Source organism: Helianthus annuus, chromosome 5, assembly GCF_002127325.2.
Source record: "Helianthus annuus cultivar XRQ/B chromosome 5, HanXRQr2.0-SUNRISE, whole genome shotgun sequence".
Lineage (NCBI taxonomy): Eukaryota > Viridiplantae > Streptophyta > Magnoliopsida > Asterales > Asteraceae > Helianthus > Helianthus annuus.
Window position 1 is genome coordinate 129,305,705 of NC_035437.2, and position 19,129 is coordinate 129,324,833.

Here is a 19,129-nt window from a genome sequence, read left to right on the forward strand (position 1 = left end):
CATAATGTGTTCCACATCTCCAATCTAAAGAAGTGCTTCGCTGATGAATCATTAGTGATCCCACACACAGATGTGCATATAGATGAGAGCTTGAAGTTTATGGAGAAGCCTTTGTCGATTGAAGACCGACAGGTGAAAAAGCTCCGAAGAAAACATGTGCCGATAGTTAAGGTTAAATGGGATGCCCGGAGAGGTCCCGAATTCACGTGGGAAGTTGAATCCACGATGAAGGAGAAATATCCCTATTTGTTTGAGTAAATCTCGGGTCGAGATTTATTTTAAGGGGGTAAGGATGTAACACCTCGAAATTTTGCGTCCAATAATGTATTGACACGTGTCTTGAGTTTACATGTGGCATTTGATATTTAATGAAGGACTAATATTGACAAACCTTGAAAGTATGTAAATTTGAGGGTTATAAATGTCAAACAAGGGTAAATGTACAGTATAGTAACCCTAGACGATGCTCGTACCTTCAGACGAATAAATCATGGATCGTACGGAAGCGAAACGCGGAAGAAAGTGGGAGATTACAAGCTGTGGGGGTTAACGGTGTCAACATGTTTAATTATACCTCTGAGTGACCTTTTGACGTACCCGAGGCTTTGTAACAGTAAAATACGTCCACCAGAATGTACTATATAAATTCCGCGAAGTTCCGTTTTAAAACGAGAAAATTATGACCAAATTCGTATGAGAGGGGTTAAAAGCGTCAACAATGAAAATCAAGGCTTTCCGAATAATTAACAAGATAACCGGGGACTTAACAATGCGGGTAAATAACACGAGGCCCTTAGTTGTAAATAATCAAGGGCCAAATCGCAAAGTTACCCCTTCAAACCTGAAAGGTCAGGTTATTAATTACCAAAGATTTCATTATTAATTGCAAAGATTTCGCAATGATTATAAAAGATTTAGAAATCTTGAAAATTTAACCTAACGCGGGCCGCGTAAGAGATATGGTTAAGTTAACGCGGGCCGCGAGCCATCTGTTTATACGCGTCCTGATATTAGAACTCAGGCGACCCGCGACCAAGATACATGAAACCTTAACGCGGGCCGCGTGGGACACACAGATGCAGAATGTATGGGCAGATTCAATGATTTGGCTTCAAAACGAAATTGTGAACAATCAATGAAGCATGGGTGCCCCTACTCGACCCATAGCACTCTAGGCCACCTGCCCATCATCCATACTCACTTGTAGGCTGAGTTGTAAGGATCTTAAAGCAATTCTTGCACTATAAATAGGCATACATGGTTCACAATTGAAACACACCTCAAAACACATTCTCTGATCATTTTTGAAGCTCCCAAGTGTTCTTCTCTAGTTCTAAGTCTTACATCAAGTCTCTGTAAGTATGCCAAACCTTATATGGCTTTGTTTTTGCTTAGTTTAGCCTAAAAGTCAACCCGTCGTAACTAACGATTGACTTTGCGATAACTCACGAATGGTCCAGTGAATTCTCGAATCAAAAGTAGTTATGTGTTGGTAATTATGTGGGTAATAAAACTCTAAAAGGGTTTCCCCTGATCACCACTCTAACTAGTTCAAATGTCGAGTCAAACGTATACTTAAAAAGTCAACAGAAAGCCATTTTTGCGATTCTTGCATAATCTGTAATATAGATGATATGAAACCTGTTTGAACACTTATAAAACATGATATTAAGGATATAAACTTGTCTAAACTCGTTTGATTCGGCCATTTGCTATATTGACCCGGTTCGGAGCCGAATGTCGCAAAAGTTTGACTTTTGCTTTGACTTCAGTTCTGACCCGTTTTAGTGCAATGTAGATATGCCTTAGGACTCTCTTAGGACCAGGTCACGTGATGGTATCACCCTCTGTGACCGGTTCGTTGTTTGTCCGAGTCTTTTACGCATTTCCGTTAATTACTTAAAAGTTGACCGTAACGCCCTTTTTAAAATAAAACGAGTATTTCGGACACGTGAAGGGACCATAACCTTGCTTACTAAATTCTAAGTATGTCCCTAAAGTTTCACGCAAATCCGAGGTCTAGAATGGGAATTATGCTAAATAGCGCATTTATGAGAAACTTTTGTAATAAACGGCGCAATTAGCATAACGCCTACCTAAACCAAGATTTCGTCACCAAAACTTTTACTCACTGTAGTAAAACAATAATTTGGGATTTTTAAAGATTTTTAATTAATTTTAACCTGCTCATAACCTGCGGTTATGGCTACGGTTCGGTAAATACCGAATATGCCCTTTTCGGCCAAAACTTGAGTTCTACAAGGTCTTTTGACCCGATTCCAGTTGCTACTGATTTTAATTAATAAATAAAGTATTTTATACTTATTAAACTGATCGGGAAACTCAGGTTTCCTGTAGAACTCAGAAAGCCCTTTTAAAGTCTTTAAAATGACCGGAAAACCCCTACGGGGTGTATAATAAACTAAAACTCGTTACGGGCATTATGGAAGGTATCCTACTGATACCACAACCTCATTAAAGTATATTGACTTAGGAAAACAGTGTAGGACTCCTACGGTGTCACACCCCAACCGATGGCGGAAACATCGGGATGAGAACGAAGTGTGATTGCAAGAGACTTCATAACGCTATTTGTGTCAAGTATTTAATAATTACTTTTTACATTGTTTGAACTAGAAATACCACAAGTTTGAAATAAATAATATATACAACAAGTATTCAAGTAAATAAATTTCATTTCATGAAAATGGATTATTACAAGATTGGAAACAAAATACGACAGGTTTAAAAGTAATTTACAATGCCACAAGTATCAAACTTTATATGCGTTTCTAGGCAATCCTACTAGATTCATTGCATCACTAAAAACCTGCAATACATGTTAAAGCATAGTTCAATACAAAAAGTATTGGCGAGCATACAAGTTTGAGTACATGTATAAAAATGTTTTAAATAGATTTTTCATGACAATGACTAAGTACAAGCATATGAATTTAAACACGTAAGATTTCAAGTATAACACGTATGAACAAATATAGAGATTATGTGTATAAAAAAATTTCTAGCATGTTGGTGTATTTGATTCACAGTACATGTATTGCATCCCAAAGGTAATAAAGCATAAAGAGGGATCGAGTATGCTCACTTTGGTTGTGTAGCGATTTCTTGTAATAACGCACGAGTAAAGATTTGAGAAATCCAAAATATCAAACGAACGGTTTATCCTGATAGTCTGATCGGGGTGAACATGAAACTCAAACTTGAACCGAAAATCCCAAGCTGAGCCATCTCCACTGCCGACTACCAGAGTGTCGTTGTTCAGACTCACCATCGCCACCGCTTACGGCCGGCGTCGTCGCTGGAGCTCATCGGAGAGAAGGGGTCGTGATGTCGTCGGTTAATCGGCACCGGGAAAGACCACCGCCGCCTGCGGCGTCTCCCGTCTCCGTTCCCAGTTGCCAAACGCCGCCCACCACCTGCAATGGTTGGCCGGCCTTCATAGAGAGGGGAAGAAATGGGGATCAAGAGGTATGTGATTTTGTTTGTAAGTGTAATCGTGAGAAAGATGAGAGGGATTATGTCGGTTCAGTATTGTGATTTGGGTGAGGAACTTGATGAAGATGATAGAGGGGCTTCATGTATGTGTGTGCTCATTGTTTAGCAGAGAAAATAAAAGGGCAGGAGGGAAATCCCGTATGCGGATGAAGGTATTAGGGTTTTAATCTTATTATAAGTGGGTATTTATTAGTAGGTTATTAAGTGGGCTTGGGCCCAAGGCCCGTTAGCATGTTTTGAGCGGCACGATAAGTTTCCGAAGCTCGTTTTTTGAAACCCGATCTTCGTAAAATGTCGTATAATATTATTTTTAGGTCCGAAAATATATAAAACGGTATCGACAATCGATATTTGTCGCGTACGTTCGTTGTTTCGTTAATTAACGCGTGAGTTGTGTCGGTGGTCGTTTCTAATCTTTTTTCGATCAGTTTTCAACTGAAAATATTAAAATAGGGGAACGACACGTATTTTCCTAAAATATGAAAATACGGGAAAATACGGGGCGTTACAGTCTCCCCTACTTTTAGAAATTTCGTCCCGAAATTTATTTAAGAGTAAGACTTTAGAAAATTTGCATTTCGTAGTACGCGTGGGTATAGACGAGAGAAATGGGTTGGTGAATGATTAAAGTTTGTATATAATTATAGCTGGGAAACGCTGAATTCCTCATGGCATGTTTTCACGAAAGTTTGGTAGTATGGTAGGAACACTTATATATAGGAAGCACCATCGGCGTATCCACCATGTTCATACTATATTACGTTCGTTTCGCTAATCGATGCCATGTTATTTTCTGTGTCTTATCATACACAGTAGTACACTCCATGATTCTCATGCGCCTATCACTATAATCCCGTGTGCACCCGCGATTATACTGATCGTCGCATGATCTACATAGCTTGTACTAGTTGCGTATGAATTAGGGTATACATAAATTTTGAAAATAAGAACGGGTACGTATAGGAATATCGTATGTAATCATGATTGGTATTTAAGTATGAGAGAGGTTATAAGTATGAGTATGATTAAAGTCTTTGAATAGTCCACACGAGATATTTAGTTAACTAGATTAACGCATTACTGGCATGTGATCTCACTGGTCAAACCATCGTGTCCGCAAGTATGTATGAATGTCTTAACATGACCGCAAGTCCATGCGGCGGGCGTTACTCCTATAGCGCTACACAAGCGATATATATGTTAAGTGAGGCTTCATCCGAAGTTAATGACAAAATGTGAACCCAACGTTTAACGCAAGCGTCATCTAATCATGGCACATGTCATCATTTCGTTGCCATGAAAAGATCCGTAATGTATAAAGCGTCATCTAATCATAGCACATGTCATCATTTCGTTGCTATGAAAAGATCCGTAATGTATAAAGCGTCATCTAATCATAGCACATGTCATCATTTCGTTGCTATGAAAAGATCCGTAATGTATAAAGCGTCATCTAATCATAGCACATGTCATCATTTCGTTGCTATGAAAAGATCCGTAATGTATAAAGCGTCATCTAATCATAGCACATGTCATCATTTCGTTGCTATGAAAAGATCCGTAATGTATAAATGAATGTCTTGACATTACCACAAATTCATGCGGCGGTGCGCTACTCCTATAGTGCTTCACAAGCACTACATATGTCAAGGTGTGGCTTCATCTGAAGTTAATGACCAGTTTATCACATAAAGAATGTCCAGTAATCCCGAATCAAGCATAACGTATTAGTAGGCGTGTATTAATTTATTGTGTAAAATGATGATTAGGTAACAAGTATCAAATCGCATAAAAGTTAAGTTAATATAAAAGAGAGGCTTGATAAGTATTGGAGTGCTTCGGGTTTAGAAGCTTCGACTATTCCAAAGTGAATCGCAAGTCCTTTCGAATTAGGGAGACATGTTTTGGCCTAATAGGTATAATACTCTCGTCGCCAGACGGTTAACGGTATTTTACCCTTCCAGTTAGTACATGTCCCTAATTTGATTGAAAATACGAAACTTTAGCGAGATTGAAAATCGTTGAGCGGGACCAGTCACCAAGGTGTGGATATCAATCCTAGCTTGACAATTTCGTCCCCAAAATGTGGTTTATTGAACGAAACCAGATAAAATCTCGACTCGTCAATAAGGAACCACTAGAGTATGAAATGGAAATTCCCATCAAGATACGGATATCACTCCTGACTTGATGGTGAATTTCGTGCAAAATAACATGCAAGGTGGATTGAAATTCGTCACCAAAGGCGGGAATCACCCCTATTCTGGTGAGTCGTTTCGATTGTGGAATATGAGTTCTTCAAGTATGTATTGTTTGAAATGTTTTTAGAAAAGGCACATTGTCTAAAGACAAAAGAAGAGATAGAAGCAAATAGGAGAAGAATCACATATTAAGCAAGAATGAGGAATGGTCAAGTTTTTGGTACTTAGACTATAGACTAGGTCGAACATGGCAATTCTACCTAATTCCCTATAGTTATGGCTCTGATACCAATCTGTCACACCCCAACCGATGGCGGAAACATCGGGATGAGACGAAGTGTGTAGATTGCAAGAGACTTCATAACGCTATTTGTGTCAAGTATTTAATAATTACTTTTTACATTGTTTGAACTAGAAATACCACAAGTTTGAAATAAATAATATATACAACAAGTATTCAAGTAAATAAATTTCATTTCATGAAAATGGATTATTACAAGATTGGAAACATAATACGACAGGTTTAAAAGTAATTTACAATGCCACAAGTATCAAACTTTATATGCGTTTCTAGGCAATCCTACTAGATTCCTTGCATCATTAAAAACCTGCAATACATGTTAAAGCATAGTTCAATACAAAAAGTATTGGCGAGCATACAAGTTTGAGTACATGTATAAAAATGTTTTAAATAGATTTTTCATGACAATGACTAAGTACAAGCATATGAATTTAAACACGTAAGATTTCAAGTATAACACGTATGAACAAATATAGAGATTATGTGTATAAAAAAATTTCTAGCATGTTGGTGTATTTGATTCACAGTACATGTATTGCATCCCAAAGGTAATAAAGCATAAAGAGGAATCGAGTATGCTCACTTTGGTTGTGTAGCGATTTCTTGTAATAACGCACGAGTAAAGATTTGAGAAATCCAAAATATCAAACGAACGGTTTATCCTGATAGTCTGATCGGGTGAACATGAAACTCAAACTTGAACCGAAAATCCCAAGCTGAGCCACCTCCACTGCCGACTACCGGAGTGTCGTTGTTCAGACTCACCATCGCCACCGCTTACGGCGGCGGCACCGTCGCTGGAGCTCATCGGAGAGAAGGGGGTCGTGATGTCGTCGGTTAATCGGCACCGGGAAAGACCACTGCCGCCTGCGGCGTCTCCCGTCGCCGTTCCCAGTTGCCAAACGCCGCCCACCACCTGCAATGGTTGGCCGGCCTTCATAGAGAGGGGAAGAAATGGGGATCAAGAGGTATGTGATTTTGTTTGTAAGTGTAATCGTGAGAAAGATGAGAGTGATTATGTCGGTTCAGTATTGTGATTTGGGTGAGGAACTTGATGAAGATGATAGAGGGGCTTCATGTATGTGTGTGCTCATTGTTTAGCAGAGAAAATAAAAGGGCAGGAGGGAAATCCCGTATGCGGCTGAAGGTATTAGGGTTTTAATCTTATTATAAGTGGGTATTTATTAGTAGGTTATTAAGTGGGCTTGGGCCCAAGGCCCGTTAGCATGTTTTGAGCGGCACGATAAGTTTCCGAAGCTCGTTTTTTGAAACCCGATCGTCGTAGAATGTCGTATAATATTATTTTAGGTCCGAAAATATATAAAACGGTATCGACAAACGATATTTTTCGCGTACGTTCATTGTTTCGTTAATTAACGCGTGAGTTGTGTCGGTGGTCGTTTCTAATCTGTTTTTCGATCAGTTTTCAACTGAAAATATTAAAATAGGGGAACGGCACGTATTTTCCTAAAATATGAAAATACGGGAAAATACGGGGCGTTACATACGGTTACCCGTTACGCCTATTGCGCGCACGGTTCGGCTTATGTAACTAGTTTACATAAATTAGCCGATACGGGTCAAACCATATCATTTTGACCCCAAGATTTAGAGTGTGAATATTAAAACCGTATAAAACAAGTCTCCGAACTTGTTGGGTCAGAATCACATTCCATTCTCGGTTTTCGCCTTTCACGCGATTAAACCGTATCTATCCCTCGAAACTAACCGGTCTAGGCTACGGCTAATATAAAGACCCGTTAGGATTCTAATTGGTTATTTTAAAACCTTCGTTCCAGAATAGGAGCCCCAGTAAAAGATATCTGTGATTTAACCGATTAAGGATAATACTTGCAAAGGTAAATACTTTTAACTTATTTTCCCTTATACGGGCTTGGGTTACGGTATATAAATACCGCTTGATTGAGCATCAAATCTTCCATCGCTTAGGTGGTTAATTGAATAATTTGATCGGCTCATTTAAACAGTCTTGTTACTTAAAAGCCTTTGGGGGGTTAATGACCATGTCCCAGATATCCTTGGCATCATTCGAAGAAATGGCCACGACCTTGACAGTCGGGTGTAGGCGTACACCCGGTATTATGTCTATATTATTAAAAGACGTAGCCGATGGTTTACCCACCTCGGTTTTACGCAATGTGGTGTGTCTATTGATCTTTAACCCGGACTAGATCCGGGCTACTGAACGCATAGAAGGAACATGTAATTCGTTCACAAGATTATAATTTTAAATAATTCTCCCAAGTTATAAAGAATTTGTGCCCCGTGCATTCAAATCAATTTTAATAAACATTTTTCAAAAGTGTCGGTTGAATGTATTTACCAGTGTAAACTGACGTATTTTCCCAAAAAGATTAAGTGCAGGTACTACACGTAATCGGCTGGCAATAGCTCCTTAGCATCTTAAGAAGTCTCGCAAGCTTGATGTCTTATCTGTTGAACAACATTTTTATTTATTTTGATCCCTCCTGTGGATACTATTCAACTATATGTGATACAATCGATATTACAATAAATGGTTGGATAATATTTATCTTTATGCTTCCGCTGTGCATTTATATATTGTGGTTTGACTATATTGTTGCCAACTACGTCACGGTAATCCCCCACCGGGCCCACCGGTGATATACGTGGAAATCGGGGTGTGACATTCGGCCCTTTCAAGAGCCTCTTCCAGGGTCTTGGGCAGGGATTTGTTGAAATCTCTTGTGAGATATTTAGAGGTTATGGCATTCATAAAACCAGCCACTCTCATTTTCTCGTCCGCCCCTACATAAGTCAGACCTTCCTTTTTGTATCGTTCAATGAACGCACGAAGACATTCATCATCACGTTGCTTTATCTGGAAGATCACTGTTGCGTCTTTGACATATCGCCTTTGTTGGGAGAAGTTTGCCAGAAAACCCTTGCTTAGGTCGTCAAAGCTTCGAATGCTTTGAGCAGGTAGGTCATTAAACCAGATTCTGGCGGATCCAACAAGAGTTTGCATGAACATCAGGCAACATTCAGCGTTTGACCATTTCTCTATTCGGGCTGCACCAGTGAAGATCTGAAGATGGTCCTCAGGATCTTTAGTCCCATCATACATTCTGATGTGGGACGGCATCTTAATCTTTGATTGGAAATCATAATCAGCTATCTGCCTTGAAAAGCATGAAAGGTTACTGGGCTTGTAAGGTTTAGCCAAGTCTTCTTCAGCCCTTGCATCTACATTGTTGCCATTGCCGTGATTCCCCTGAGTGGCTAGCACTTGATTAATAAAGTGTTGCCACGGGAAGTTGGCCATCATCTGGGTCATTATATTGGGCATGAGGTTGAAGCCTTGAAGACTTCCTGGACCAACCGAGCAGTTTATTCCGAGATGGGTGCTCATAACAGCACTTCGTGCTAAAGGGAGCACGGACAGAGCTTGCTCCCACGTGGTTGTTACAGATGCTGGATAGCTTGTTACTAGGGACTGTAGGAGCTGTTCAAGTGTTAGTTCATGTCCCAGAGGAGCACCACTAGTAATTGGTTGGGAAGAGAAGATAGGATGTACCGTAGGATTTGTCATAGTGGACAGATAAGGGTGAGGGTTTGAAGGATTACTGGGACCAGCCTCACTCCTTTTAACAAAAGGAGGTAGAGGTGGTCCGGGAGACAGTGTTGGTTCAGGTTCATCGTAGTCTAAACGAATCCTCACTCCTTTTTCTCTTTCTTTACTCACATGCTGGTTGAGAAGTGACCTCAATTCAAGGAAATTGTTTGCTACCCCCTTGGGGGTAAGTTCAACACGTGCTGGGGTGTCAGAGACACCGATATTGGGAGATGGGACCCCGGATCTGGATGGAGTCGGTGTGTTGAAGGTGAGGAACTCGAGTGTGCTCCCCGGAGTTGAGAAGGATGTTGGTATAGCCACGTGAGCTTGGCTACTACCCGGGGTGGAAGTGTTTGGTATCTGATTTACTTCTCCCGGAGATCCACTTTCAAACATGGTGATTTTAAGTGAAGAGAGCTACACTACTAGGTCTTTTTGAGAAGAAATAGCGGCATAGCCCCACGGTGGGCGCCAACTTGTTGATGCAACAAATACAAGACCAACGGTAGTAGCTGGGTTGGTTAGGCAAAAGGGTTGAAGGGTTCAACCTTGCCTAACGCAGGTCGCGGGGTCCCCCCACGTTTGCAAGACGTGGAAGGAGGTTTACTAGTTTGTTGTTATTATTTGCTGAAGATTCCTTCTCTGAAATGTACTCAGATTCGGAAGTGAGAGCAAATGGAATGTGTGTGGTGGATGTGAAAAGGAGTGACTTGTATGTAAGCAAGTACTCCACACGAATGACCAGAGATTAGAGAATCAGAGCTGGCCAGGAGATGTTTTCTGAAGTAAATGAAGTGTCAATTTATAAGAGAAGACATCTCCCGAAGTAGAATGTATTAGACTAGTAACCTTGCTTGCAGTGGAGGGTTTCCCCTTTCGGGGGTTAAAGGCTTTTGATCCCTGGTAATAGCGTGTATTGTGCAGACCTGCTTTGCTTTTGTGGCTATGGGTTGGTGAAGCGATCTCCGGATGTGACTGGCCGCTGTTTCCGCCTCGCTTTTCCCATCTCACAGCTTTTCAACCATTGAACCGTTTAACCATTTTAGCATTTACATATTTAGTCACTTTATTTAGTCTTGGGCTACCCCCGTCATCAGGGGTCATACACGAGACCTGTACAAGGGATCTTTTATGCCTCGTATAGGCCTATACACGCCGTATATGAATAGCCAGACCAGAACTGATACAAATCAGGCATTGATTTTGATGTAATCCAGCCTTTTCAAAAGCCACAAAATCCTAGCTTTTAATTGACTTTTGACTTTTTGATCATAAAATTAACAATTTATCCCTCCTCTTTAAAATAACAACTAAACATGAAAACTTATTTCATACTTTTTAGTTCTTTTACTTTTCTCACCACAAAAGCTAAAACAAACACTTTTTTAAAACCTTCTTTTAAAAAAAGTCGTAAGTCAATAAGCACTTTTAACAAAAAAACACTTTTAGAGTTATATAAGCAATCTCAAACACTCTCATAATTAAATCTAATTAACACAGTTCCGATTAGGTTGGTTTCAAGTTGATTTGAGAGAGAATTTGAGCGTTATGATCTCTCTCCAACACTTTCTTTCTCTATTCTCTGGATTCTGAAAAGTGTGGACAAGGAAGTGGGATATGTGTAGAAGACACGCGTCTCAACGGGTGATCGTCTAAACAGAGCAATCAGAATAAACCACGTAGAGAAACACTATTTATTCTATTCCATTGCCTTATTATCAAATAAAGATTGAACTGGACATGACAAACGAATATGACTAAGGCACAACGGTTCTTATGCCTAGTTGTCTTCATTTAAGATGTCTAGTATATAATTGAACTTGCATGATTAAATTGACGACAGTGTATTAAATTTGGCTTTGAAAATTGATATGTTGGGGGCATTGTTTGCATTATTGTGGATAAATATGTATACTATTAGTTTCTTTATTCGTGTAACACCAAGGCATTACAAAAAATCTTGTATTTAAATACAAAATATACTTGAATTATAATATATATTACATAACAACAATATTTCAAAAATCTCTTTGAAACTATAGTCTATATACCTCACATAATTGTGTTTTTTTTTTCTTTCTATTTAATCGTTAAAAGCTATCAATATATACGAAATTCCATCCCCTAGACCCGAGTAAATACTTATATAGGGATGAATTATGTACACAGACCGTATTTTAAGTAGAATTCACGTCAACTAGTAGCACAATGGATGATTCTTCGAAGAAACGACATATGCTTGATGTAGTGCGAGGCATGTGTTTTCAGAAGCGCAAACCGTGTGTTTGTTTACTTCAAGTTTTTTCGTGATGTGTGTTTGTTTACTTTAAGCCCTAAAATGTTTAAATCTTTTTTGAGTTGCTTCCAATAGCAAACATAAAAGCAAATATGAACAAACTCTGTTTTGTTATGGGGGGGTGTGCTAAAATGGCAAAATACATGTACGAAATGCATGTATAATTTGATACATATAATTATATTGTATATGACGCAACAAGTGTTTTATGGTTTATTCTTAGCTCTCAACCTAGAAAGATGAATTTACTACTATTGGATACATGACAATATTTCACATGTCATGCTTCACACCTTAACCCATAATGAGCTAACAAGTCATCTTTAAACAAAAAAAATTATGGTTGTTACTTCTACTCTGTATTTACACCAATAATCCAAAATTACTCCTTATTGTTGGTGGCTTGGGGAGGGGGGCTTGAGGTTCTTTACCGGCGTGGGGTACACTGGAGAGTGACGTGTTGTGCTTTGGTTAACGACCAGTTGTTTTAAAAAATTCTAAAATATCTAATATATTAACCATTTAAAATATTTCTCCATACAACCACAACCTATTCAACTTATTTCTCAATACAAACACCTTCTTTTACCCTCAAATTTCTCATTCACTTAAAAAATGCAATCCACGAGTTCATCATCTTCGCTTGACAAGTTTGTTTTATCATCTTCATATGATGAGGGAGCAGAACTAGTAATGACAACGATTCAAAATGTCGTTCAAATATTGGAAGATGACGGGAGTCATAACCCAAAAGAAGGAAACATATAATACGGGATCGGCTCGCCGAACATGAATTATTGGTAAGTGATTATTTTTCACCCAACCCAACATATGATGATAGGAGTTAGGCGGCGTTTTCGTATGAGCTGAGTTTTATTTCTAAGAATAACAAACGAGTTACAAAGTAAATATAAATATTTCTAACAAAAATCCGATGCGCGTTGTAGTATGGGATTTAGCACATTGCAAAAAGTCACGACCGTGATTAGACAATTGCCTTATGGCACTTGTTCCGACATAATTGATGACTATTTAAAAATGTCGAAACGAGTGGCGAGGGAAAGTCTTCAATATTTTTTGTAAGTATGTTCAAAACTATACATAAAAAATATTCGAGAAAACCTATGGTTACAACAAATTTTGGAGTCTCATGAAGAGACATGGTTTCCTCGGGATGATTGATAATACAGACTGTATGAAATGGGAGTGGAAACTTTGTCCAATTGGGTGGCGCGGTTAACACACGAGTGGACATCATAAAAAACCGGCTATGATGCTTGAAGCGGCTGCATAACAAGATCTTTGGTTTTGGCCTACTTTATTTGGTGTAGCCGCTTCGAATAATGATGCAAATATTCTTAATCAATCACCTATTTTCAATGACTATATAAACGATGTTGGACCAAATGCCTTTTTTTGTAAACGGGTGGAGTACAAATACGGTTATTATCTAGCGATGGAATTTCCCCTGAATATGGTGTGTTTGTAAAAGCATTTATACGTGCTACAACGAAAAATGAAAGGAGAACAAAGTTTAATGTTGCTCAAATGGCAGCATGAAAAGACGTCGAACGAGCTTTTGGTGTTTTGCAAAAATAGATGGCGTGTTTTGAGCCTGTCGTATAGGATTATAGAAAAATATAAAGTTAGAAATGTGATGTACGTGTGCATTATTTTACACAATATGATTTTGGATGATAAAGGGCGAGCAATTTGCGTATACTATGGGGAGGAGACACAACCAAATAATGAAGACATCGATGATGAAGCGAGCCAATTAAACGAACATGAAATTTTTAGCAAATAGACACATCACAACTGTAACAACCTGACTTTTCGGATCGTTACTTGTCGCTATCTTTTCATTCGTGAACGCTTGTACTCCCGAGATTTCGATTTACGCAATGGGTTAAATTATAATTTTAAACACTTATTACTACGCTATTACAACGCTTATTCAAAACGCAGCCATCACTATTTATAACGCTTACTATTTATGACGCTTACTATTTGAAGAAGCAGGTCCCGAGCGCGTTGATACTTCTACGGTGATGGATACGAACCTGGCCACACTCGTCTTCTCCGCTTCATCCTAGACCTATAAACAAGAAGAGATAAACGTGGGCTGTGCAGAGACGGCCGGTAGAGGAAGAAATCCCCTATTTCCAGCTACAAAAGTGTTTGCCCCATATTGGATGCCCTAATAAGGAGGTGGAGACCTCCTTATATAGGAGATATGGGAAACCCTAACCTCAATGGGCCAGGCCCAGTTAGGGGTTGTCTCTACAAGCCCACAGCCTAGTGTAGTATGTAAACTACAATGCGCTGGGCTTCGCAGGTTAGTACGTAACAATAATAATAATAATATTTAACATAAAAGTGATAAATAGCAGGAAAGTCCGACCGCTCGGGACGGGTCCAGTACCATACCTCGTCATGTCCCCCAGTCTAGTGTTGCTCCCGTGTGCAAGCGTGGGAGGAGCACTTAGACTTATTAGGAGCTCGGGAGTGAAGATCACTAGTTTTAGGCTTACATGTCATCCGGGTGCGAGAAAGTCGTTGGCCACGTTTGTTGTGGTTGTCGTTAGCTGTGAGTGTAGATAGTGGAGCAATGAATATCCTACGATTGTTCATCGTGGAAATTGGTTGGGCAAACATGGCGCACGCTGATCAGTTGTAGGCAGCCACCATTTGTACTAGCGCATTACCATGAGCTTGTCCGGGTTGTACGTAAGTGGTTAGGTCTCATGCATGAGTCTTGGAACAGGCTGAGTTTTGGCGGTTAAGTGCCTCGCCTTTGGATGATTTTTTCAGGTGTGGCCCTGCTTTAGCGGTGCGTACGGTCGTGTGGGCTACTATAAAATATTCACCCTTTGATGTAACTTTTGTTGGTTAGCATATGGTGCGCTAACGTGTTCAACCCATTGAAAGAGTTGATGTTGATGTGACGACGATCCTTACCACGCGTCCGTGTCATTGGGATCTCCATTGTCGTAATGTGCAGCCATTGGTGGTCATAGATGCACATGCAGATGCTATGCCACCTAAGGCGAATGTAGAACTGCTGGCGGTTGTACCAGTTGTCGTTATTGATGATCCGGTTATAGCAATTACCGTTGCAATCGGAAAGAATGACATGCAATGCACCCCTGCAGAAGTGCTTGTTGTGCTCAATGACCTCGAAAGGGTGCTTAGAGCGTTATTTATGTTCCCCACAATGTTTTTATAATTGTGGGACAAGTACTTGGTTTTTCATCAGTGGTTGTGCATCTATTACCAAGATACCCACTGGAATAGTAGTGGTTGAATACATCTATTACCAAGATGCCCACTCTTAGCGCTGTATAATTTGATCATCTGACTTTGTTATTATGAAAATATTTCGTGTTAGAGTTGTTTTTTACCGTGATATGCAGTTCAAATGCGGTGGTAATATTTTGTACCGTAATATGCAGTTTAAATGCGATGGTATGTTGTGTTTGCAAATGTTTATATGAACACTTGTAGATATCAGAAAGTGCTTTATAACCCGCGCGACGTTAATGAACACTTGAACAACAAAGTTCTTTCTACGCGCTTGGCGTGAGTGAACACTCATTGAGATAATAAAATGCTTTATACACGTTAGGCGTGAATGAGCACTTTATGTAAGCTACTACGTGCTTTTCCGGGACGTGCACTGGCGTGTGGAATGCTTATAGTAGGTGGCATGTCTGTTTACCTCGCCGACTGTGGCGTGAGGGTTTTCTTTTATCCATGTCGCAGACTGGTGTGGAGAATACATATCCGAATAAGTATTTTTCCTGTCGCATAGTGTGTTGAATACCTATTCGAATAATCAAGCATCTTGGTTTTGTCGTGCGTTTGTCTTGACTACCAAATTGCATATGTTGTGTTGAGTGTTACAGCTGTAGGCCAAATGATGCGAGAAGTATAAATATCGTCTGGCGTATTGAAACACCCACATTATATAAGAACCAATGGATAATGTGTCTTGGATATCACCTTAATGGGCAGCCTGAGGAAGATTACCACTTTTTAGGCGTAATGGCGTTATACCTTGCTAGTCCCCCAGTTCAATGCTGCTAAAGTATGTTAGGAGGTTTGAACTTGATAAGTACTAAAAGGAAATCGGCAAGTAAACATGCAGTATATACGGACCATCATATAGAGATATATGTATATAGTCAAGTGAGCCAAGGGCATGTAGTGAGATGCCAAGCGCGTTTGAATAAATAAAAGTGTATCGCGCAACTAAATAAAGCAATAAAATAGGATTGTACCTGGAATTGCGTTCCGAAATATGTAGCTTCACATAATGCATTCTGGCTTAGGTCTATCCTTACCAAAGTAGTACCTAGGTTTGACAAGAAGTTGTCCAACCGAAATTATGTTGTTGAAGAAAGGTTATCAGGTGTGCAAATCGAATGTCTGAACCAGGACCTTTGGCTTTGGTGACCACGTTCTGTAGCGTTTGTAGTGTTACACCGTTCCTGTCCCTTATTTTAATGTTGCTAGATAATGTTAGCAGGAGAATCGTGTGCTCGATGTGGCGAGAACATGATCAAGAAGACTGTCTAGCTTGAGGATGTCAATTCCTATCGATGTGCCACTCGGTTTTACTAAGTGTCAGCTTTCAAGACTTAATTGTAGCTGGGGCGTGAGTGATTAGCCGCTATGTTAGTCTCCCGTTCTATTGCAAAGCGCGTCCTACTTAGACAAGGACTATTTTGCGTACAAGTCGAGATGATAGAGCTTAGTTGTTTTTTAACATATCTTGCCCACGGCGGTTTGTACTACGACAATAATATTTAGCTTCAATCACTTTGGAGAAAATGATTTACGCGTGCCCTCTTTGATGGTGGGGAAATCTGTGCCACCAAATTTCTAGTACCGGCTTTGCGGATGTAAAAGACCTCATGTTAGTTAACATAAATGCATGTCCATGACGTGGAAGATGATGTGATGTTGGGGAGGTTACCCGACACCCCTAGTCTTAGTTAAATGAATACATGCCCATATATGTTTAAATGTGGTGCAATAATGGTTGTACGATCTCATGCTATAAAGCCTCGGCACATGTAAAATGTGGTGTAGTATAAAGAGGAAAGCATTGAACATTATAAGTGACTTGGTTCAGTTAAAAGCTCTAGTAACACGAACTAAAGCGACACGCTGATATATGTGCGACATACACGGGTGGAGGAGTGGTGACGTAGGGCCACGGCGGTAGCATGACTAAATGCGCCACAACCCCGTTTATAATAATAGGCAAGAAGGTTGGAAGTATATCTCTCTGTATGACAGCTGAGGATTTCCAATAGGTACTCTCGTGTTTTGTTGTGTAGTAAAATAAGTTTATAAGCATGACCAAAGGCGTGACTTAGGACGGTGCTCACTGGGGATGGCACGAGCAACGAAAGTTATCTGCCAGAGACGGTGGGAGTGAACGAAAAAATCCGCCGAAGTTGGGGGTAGAATGAAAGCTCCCGCTAGAAGCGCGGGTGGGCCGAGAGTATCCGCCGGAGGTGGCGAAGTGTGTAAAAATGTTCGCCAGGGGTAATGTGGTGAACCGAAGCATCCGCCATAGGTGGCGGAGTTATTAAGTAATCGGCCGGAAGCGGCGTAGGTGGATAAAACGTCCGTTTGAAACACTCCGGAGTGAACAAGAGCTTCCGCCGGTGGCGGCGGGTTGAATAAAATCTTCCGCCTGTAGTGGCGGGTTGGGACGACCTCGTAGCTCAATCGGTAAGGCGTATAAGGGTGTGTTGATTAAACAGCGAATCTCGCTTGAGATTGCCATATAGCAATGCGTTTCGAGTTTCAACCAATGCTTAAGATATTATCAGGCCAGAAATAGCAAATGAGGTGTGTGCTAAGAATGGTGCAGCAAAGGGAGTTATTGCCGGAGTTGGCGTAATCATGAAAATTGTCTGCTGCTGATTGTGGTGGTGTGGATAAAAGATTCCGCCTGAGTTTGGCACGTTGAGGAAAATCGTCTGCTAGAGGTGGCGCGACCAAGGAGGTTGTCCGCCAGAGGTAGCGCGACGAAGGAAGTTGTCTGCCAGGGGTGGCGATACGAATAAGGTTGTTCGTCGGAGGTGTTGGTTTTGTGTAGTCCTTTAATTTAGTGCTGCTCGTGTTTATCGAGAAGAGATAAAGAACTGTTTGCAAGGGGTTCTTATTTAACACCATTGTTAAATCATTTCTTTTAAAAAACTTCTCTCGTGATAAAGCAGGAAGATGTTGTGGAACATACAAATTTTTAATATGAACGAATAAAGCAACCTTCTTCCTACGTTGTTGTGTTGTTTGTATTGTAAACCCAAGAAGTGTATTAAAATTCTCAATAGGTTATGGCAAAAAGAAGCATGAAGTTTTAGAACATGGTAAACCGGATTAGTTTGGTTCTTGTAATGAAACTTTGGTTCAACTGAAGAAACCCAGCTCCTTCATTGTGTGAAGGCAGATGGTGCAGGGTAACGTCATTGGTTGACAATGATCTACGCGGGTTTCGGTAACAATGCTCTAACGCGGGCGATGGAAGTTGTTAAACTGGTTCACATCTTTGTAAGCTTATAATGTATGATGTGTGCACCGCTATATCACACATAACAAGGCTAACGTACCCATTGTGTATAGTGGGTGTAGTTTATGTCCACATGTGTGTGGCGGAGAGGACACCACTAAAGGTGGAGAGTTTCTATTATGCGAGCCGATGATGTGAAGCGGTTGCCCACCCCTGGCGGCGGGAGCCTGAAGGTGGCCGTTGGATATGGCGCAAATGTGAGGATACCTACCAGAGGTGGTGGACTCCTGATTTAGGTGACCCCGTGAAAGAACTTCCGTAGGAGAGGAAGTGGGCGAAAGGATTGCCCGTCGTTGATGACGGGTATCTATGCGTGTCAGTGACACCCGCTGACGGATGGCGAAACAAATGGGTGACAGGAAAGCGAGTGGCTGGAAGGCCGGTGGGCGTGAAGACCGGTGGTACCCTGCCCATGCCTGGTTGTTACCAGTTCTAGCGGTAGTAGGATGTGTTGTAACTTGCGTGAGGTGGCAAAAGGGAGATGGTCGTCCGTCAGAGGTGGACGGGATGACCTAGTCATCTGTTGGAGAAGAGCGGAGTGTGACAGTATCCCGCCTGAGGTAGTGGGAGCGTATAGGTGATCCACCGGAGGTGGTCGGGATGTGTTGTGTGTGGCGGTGACAGGGGA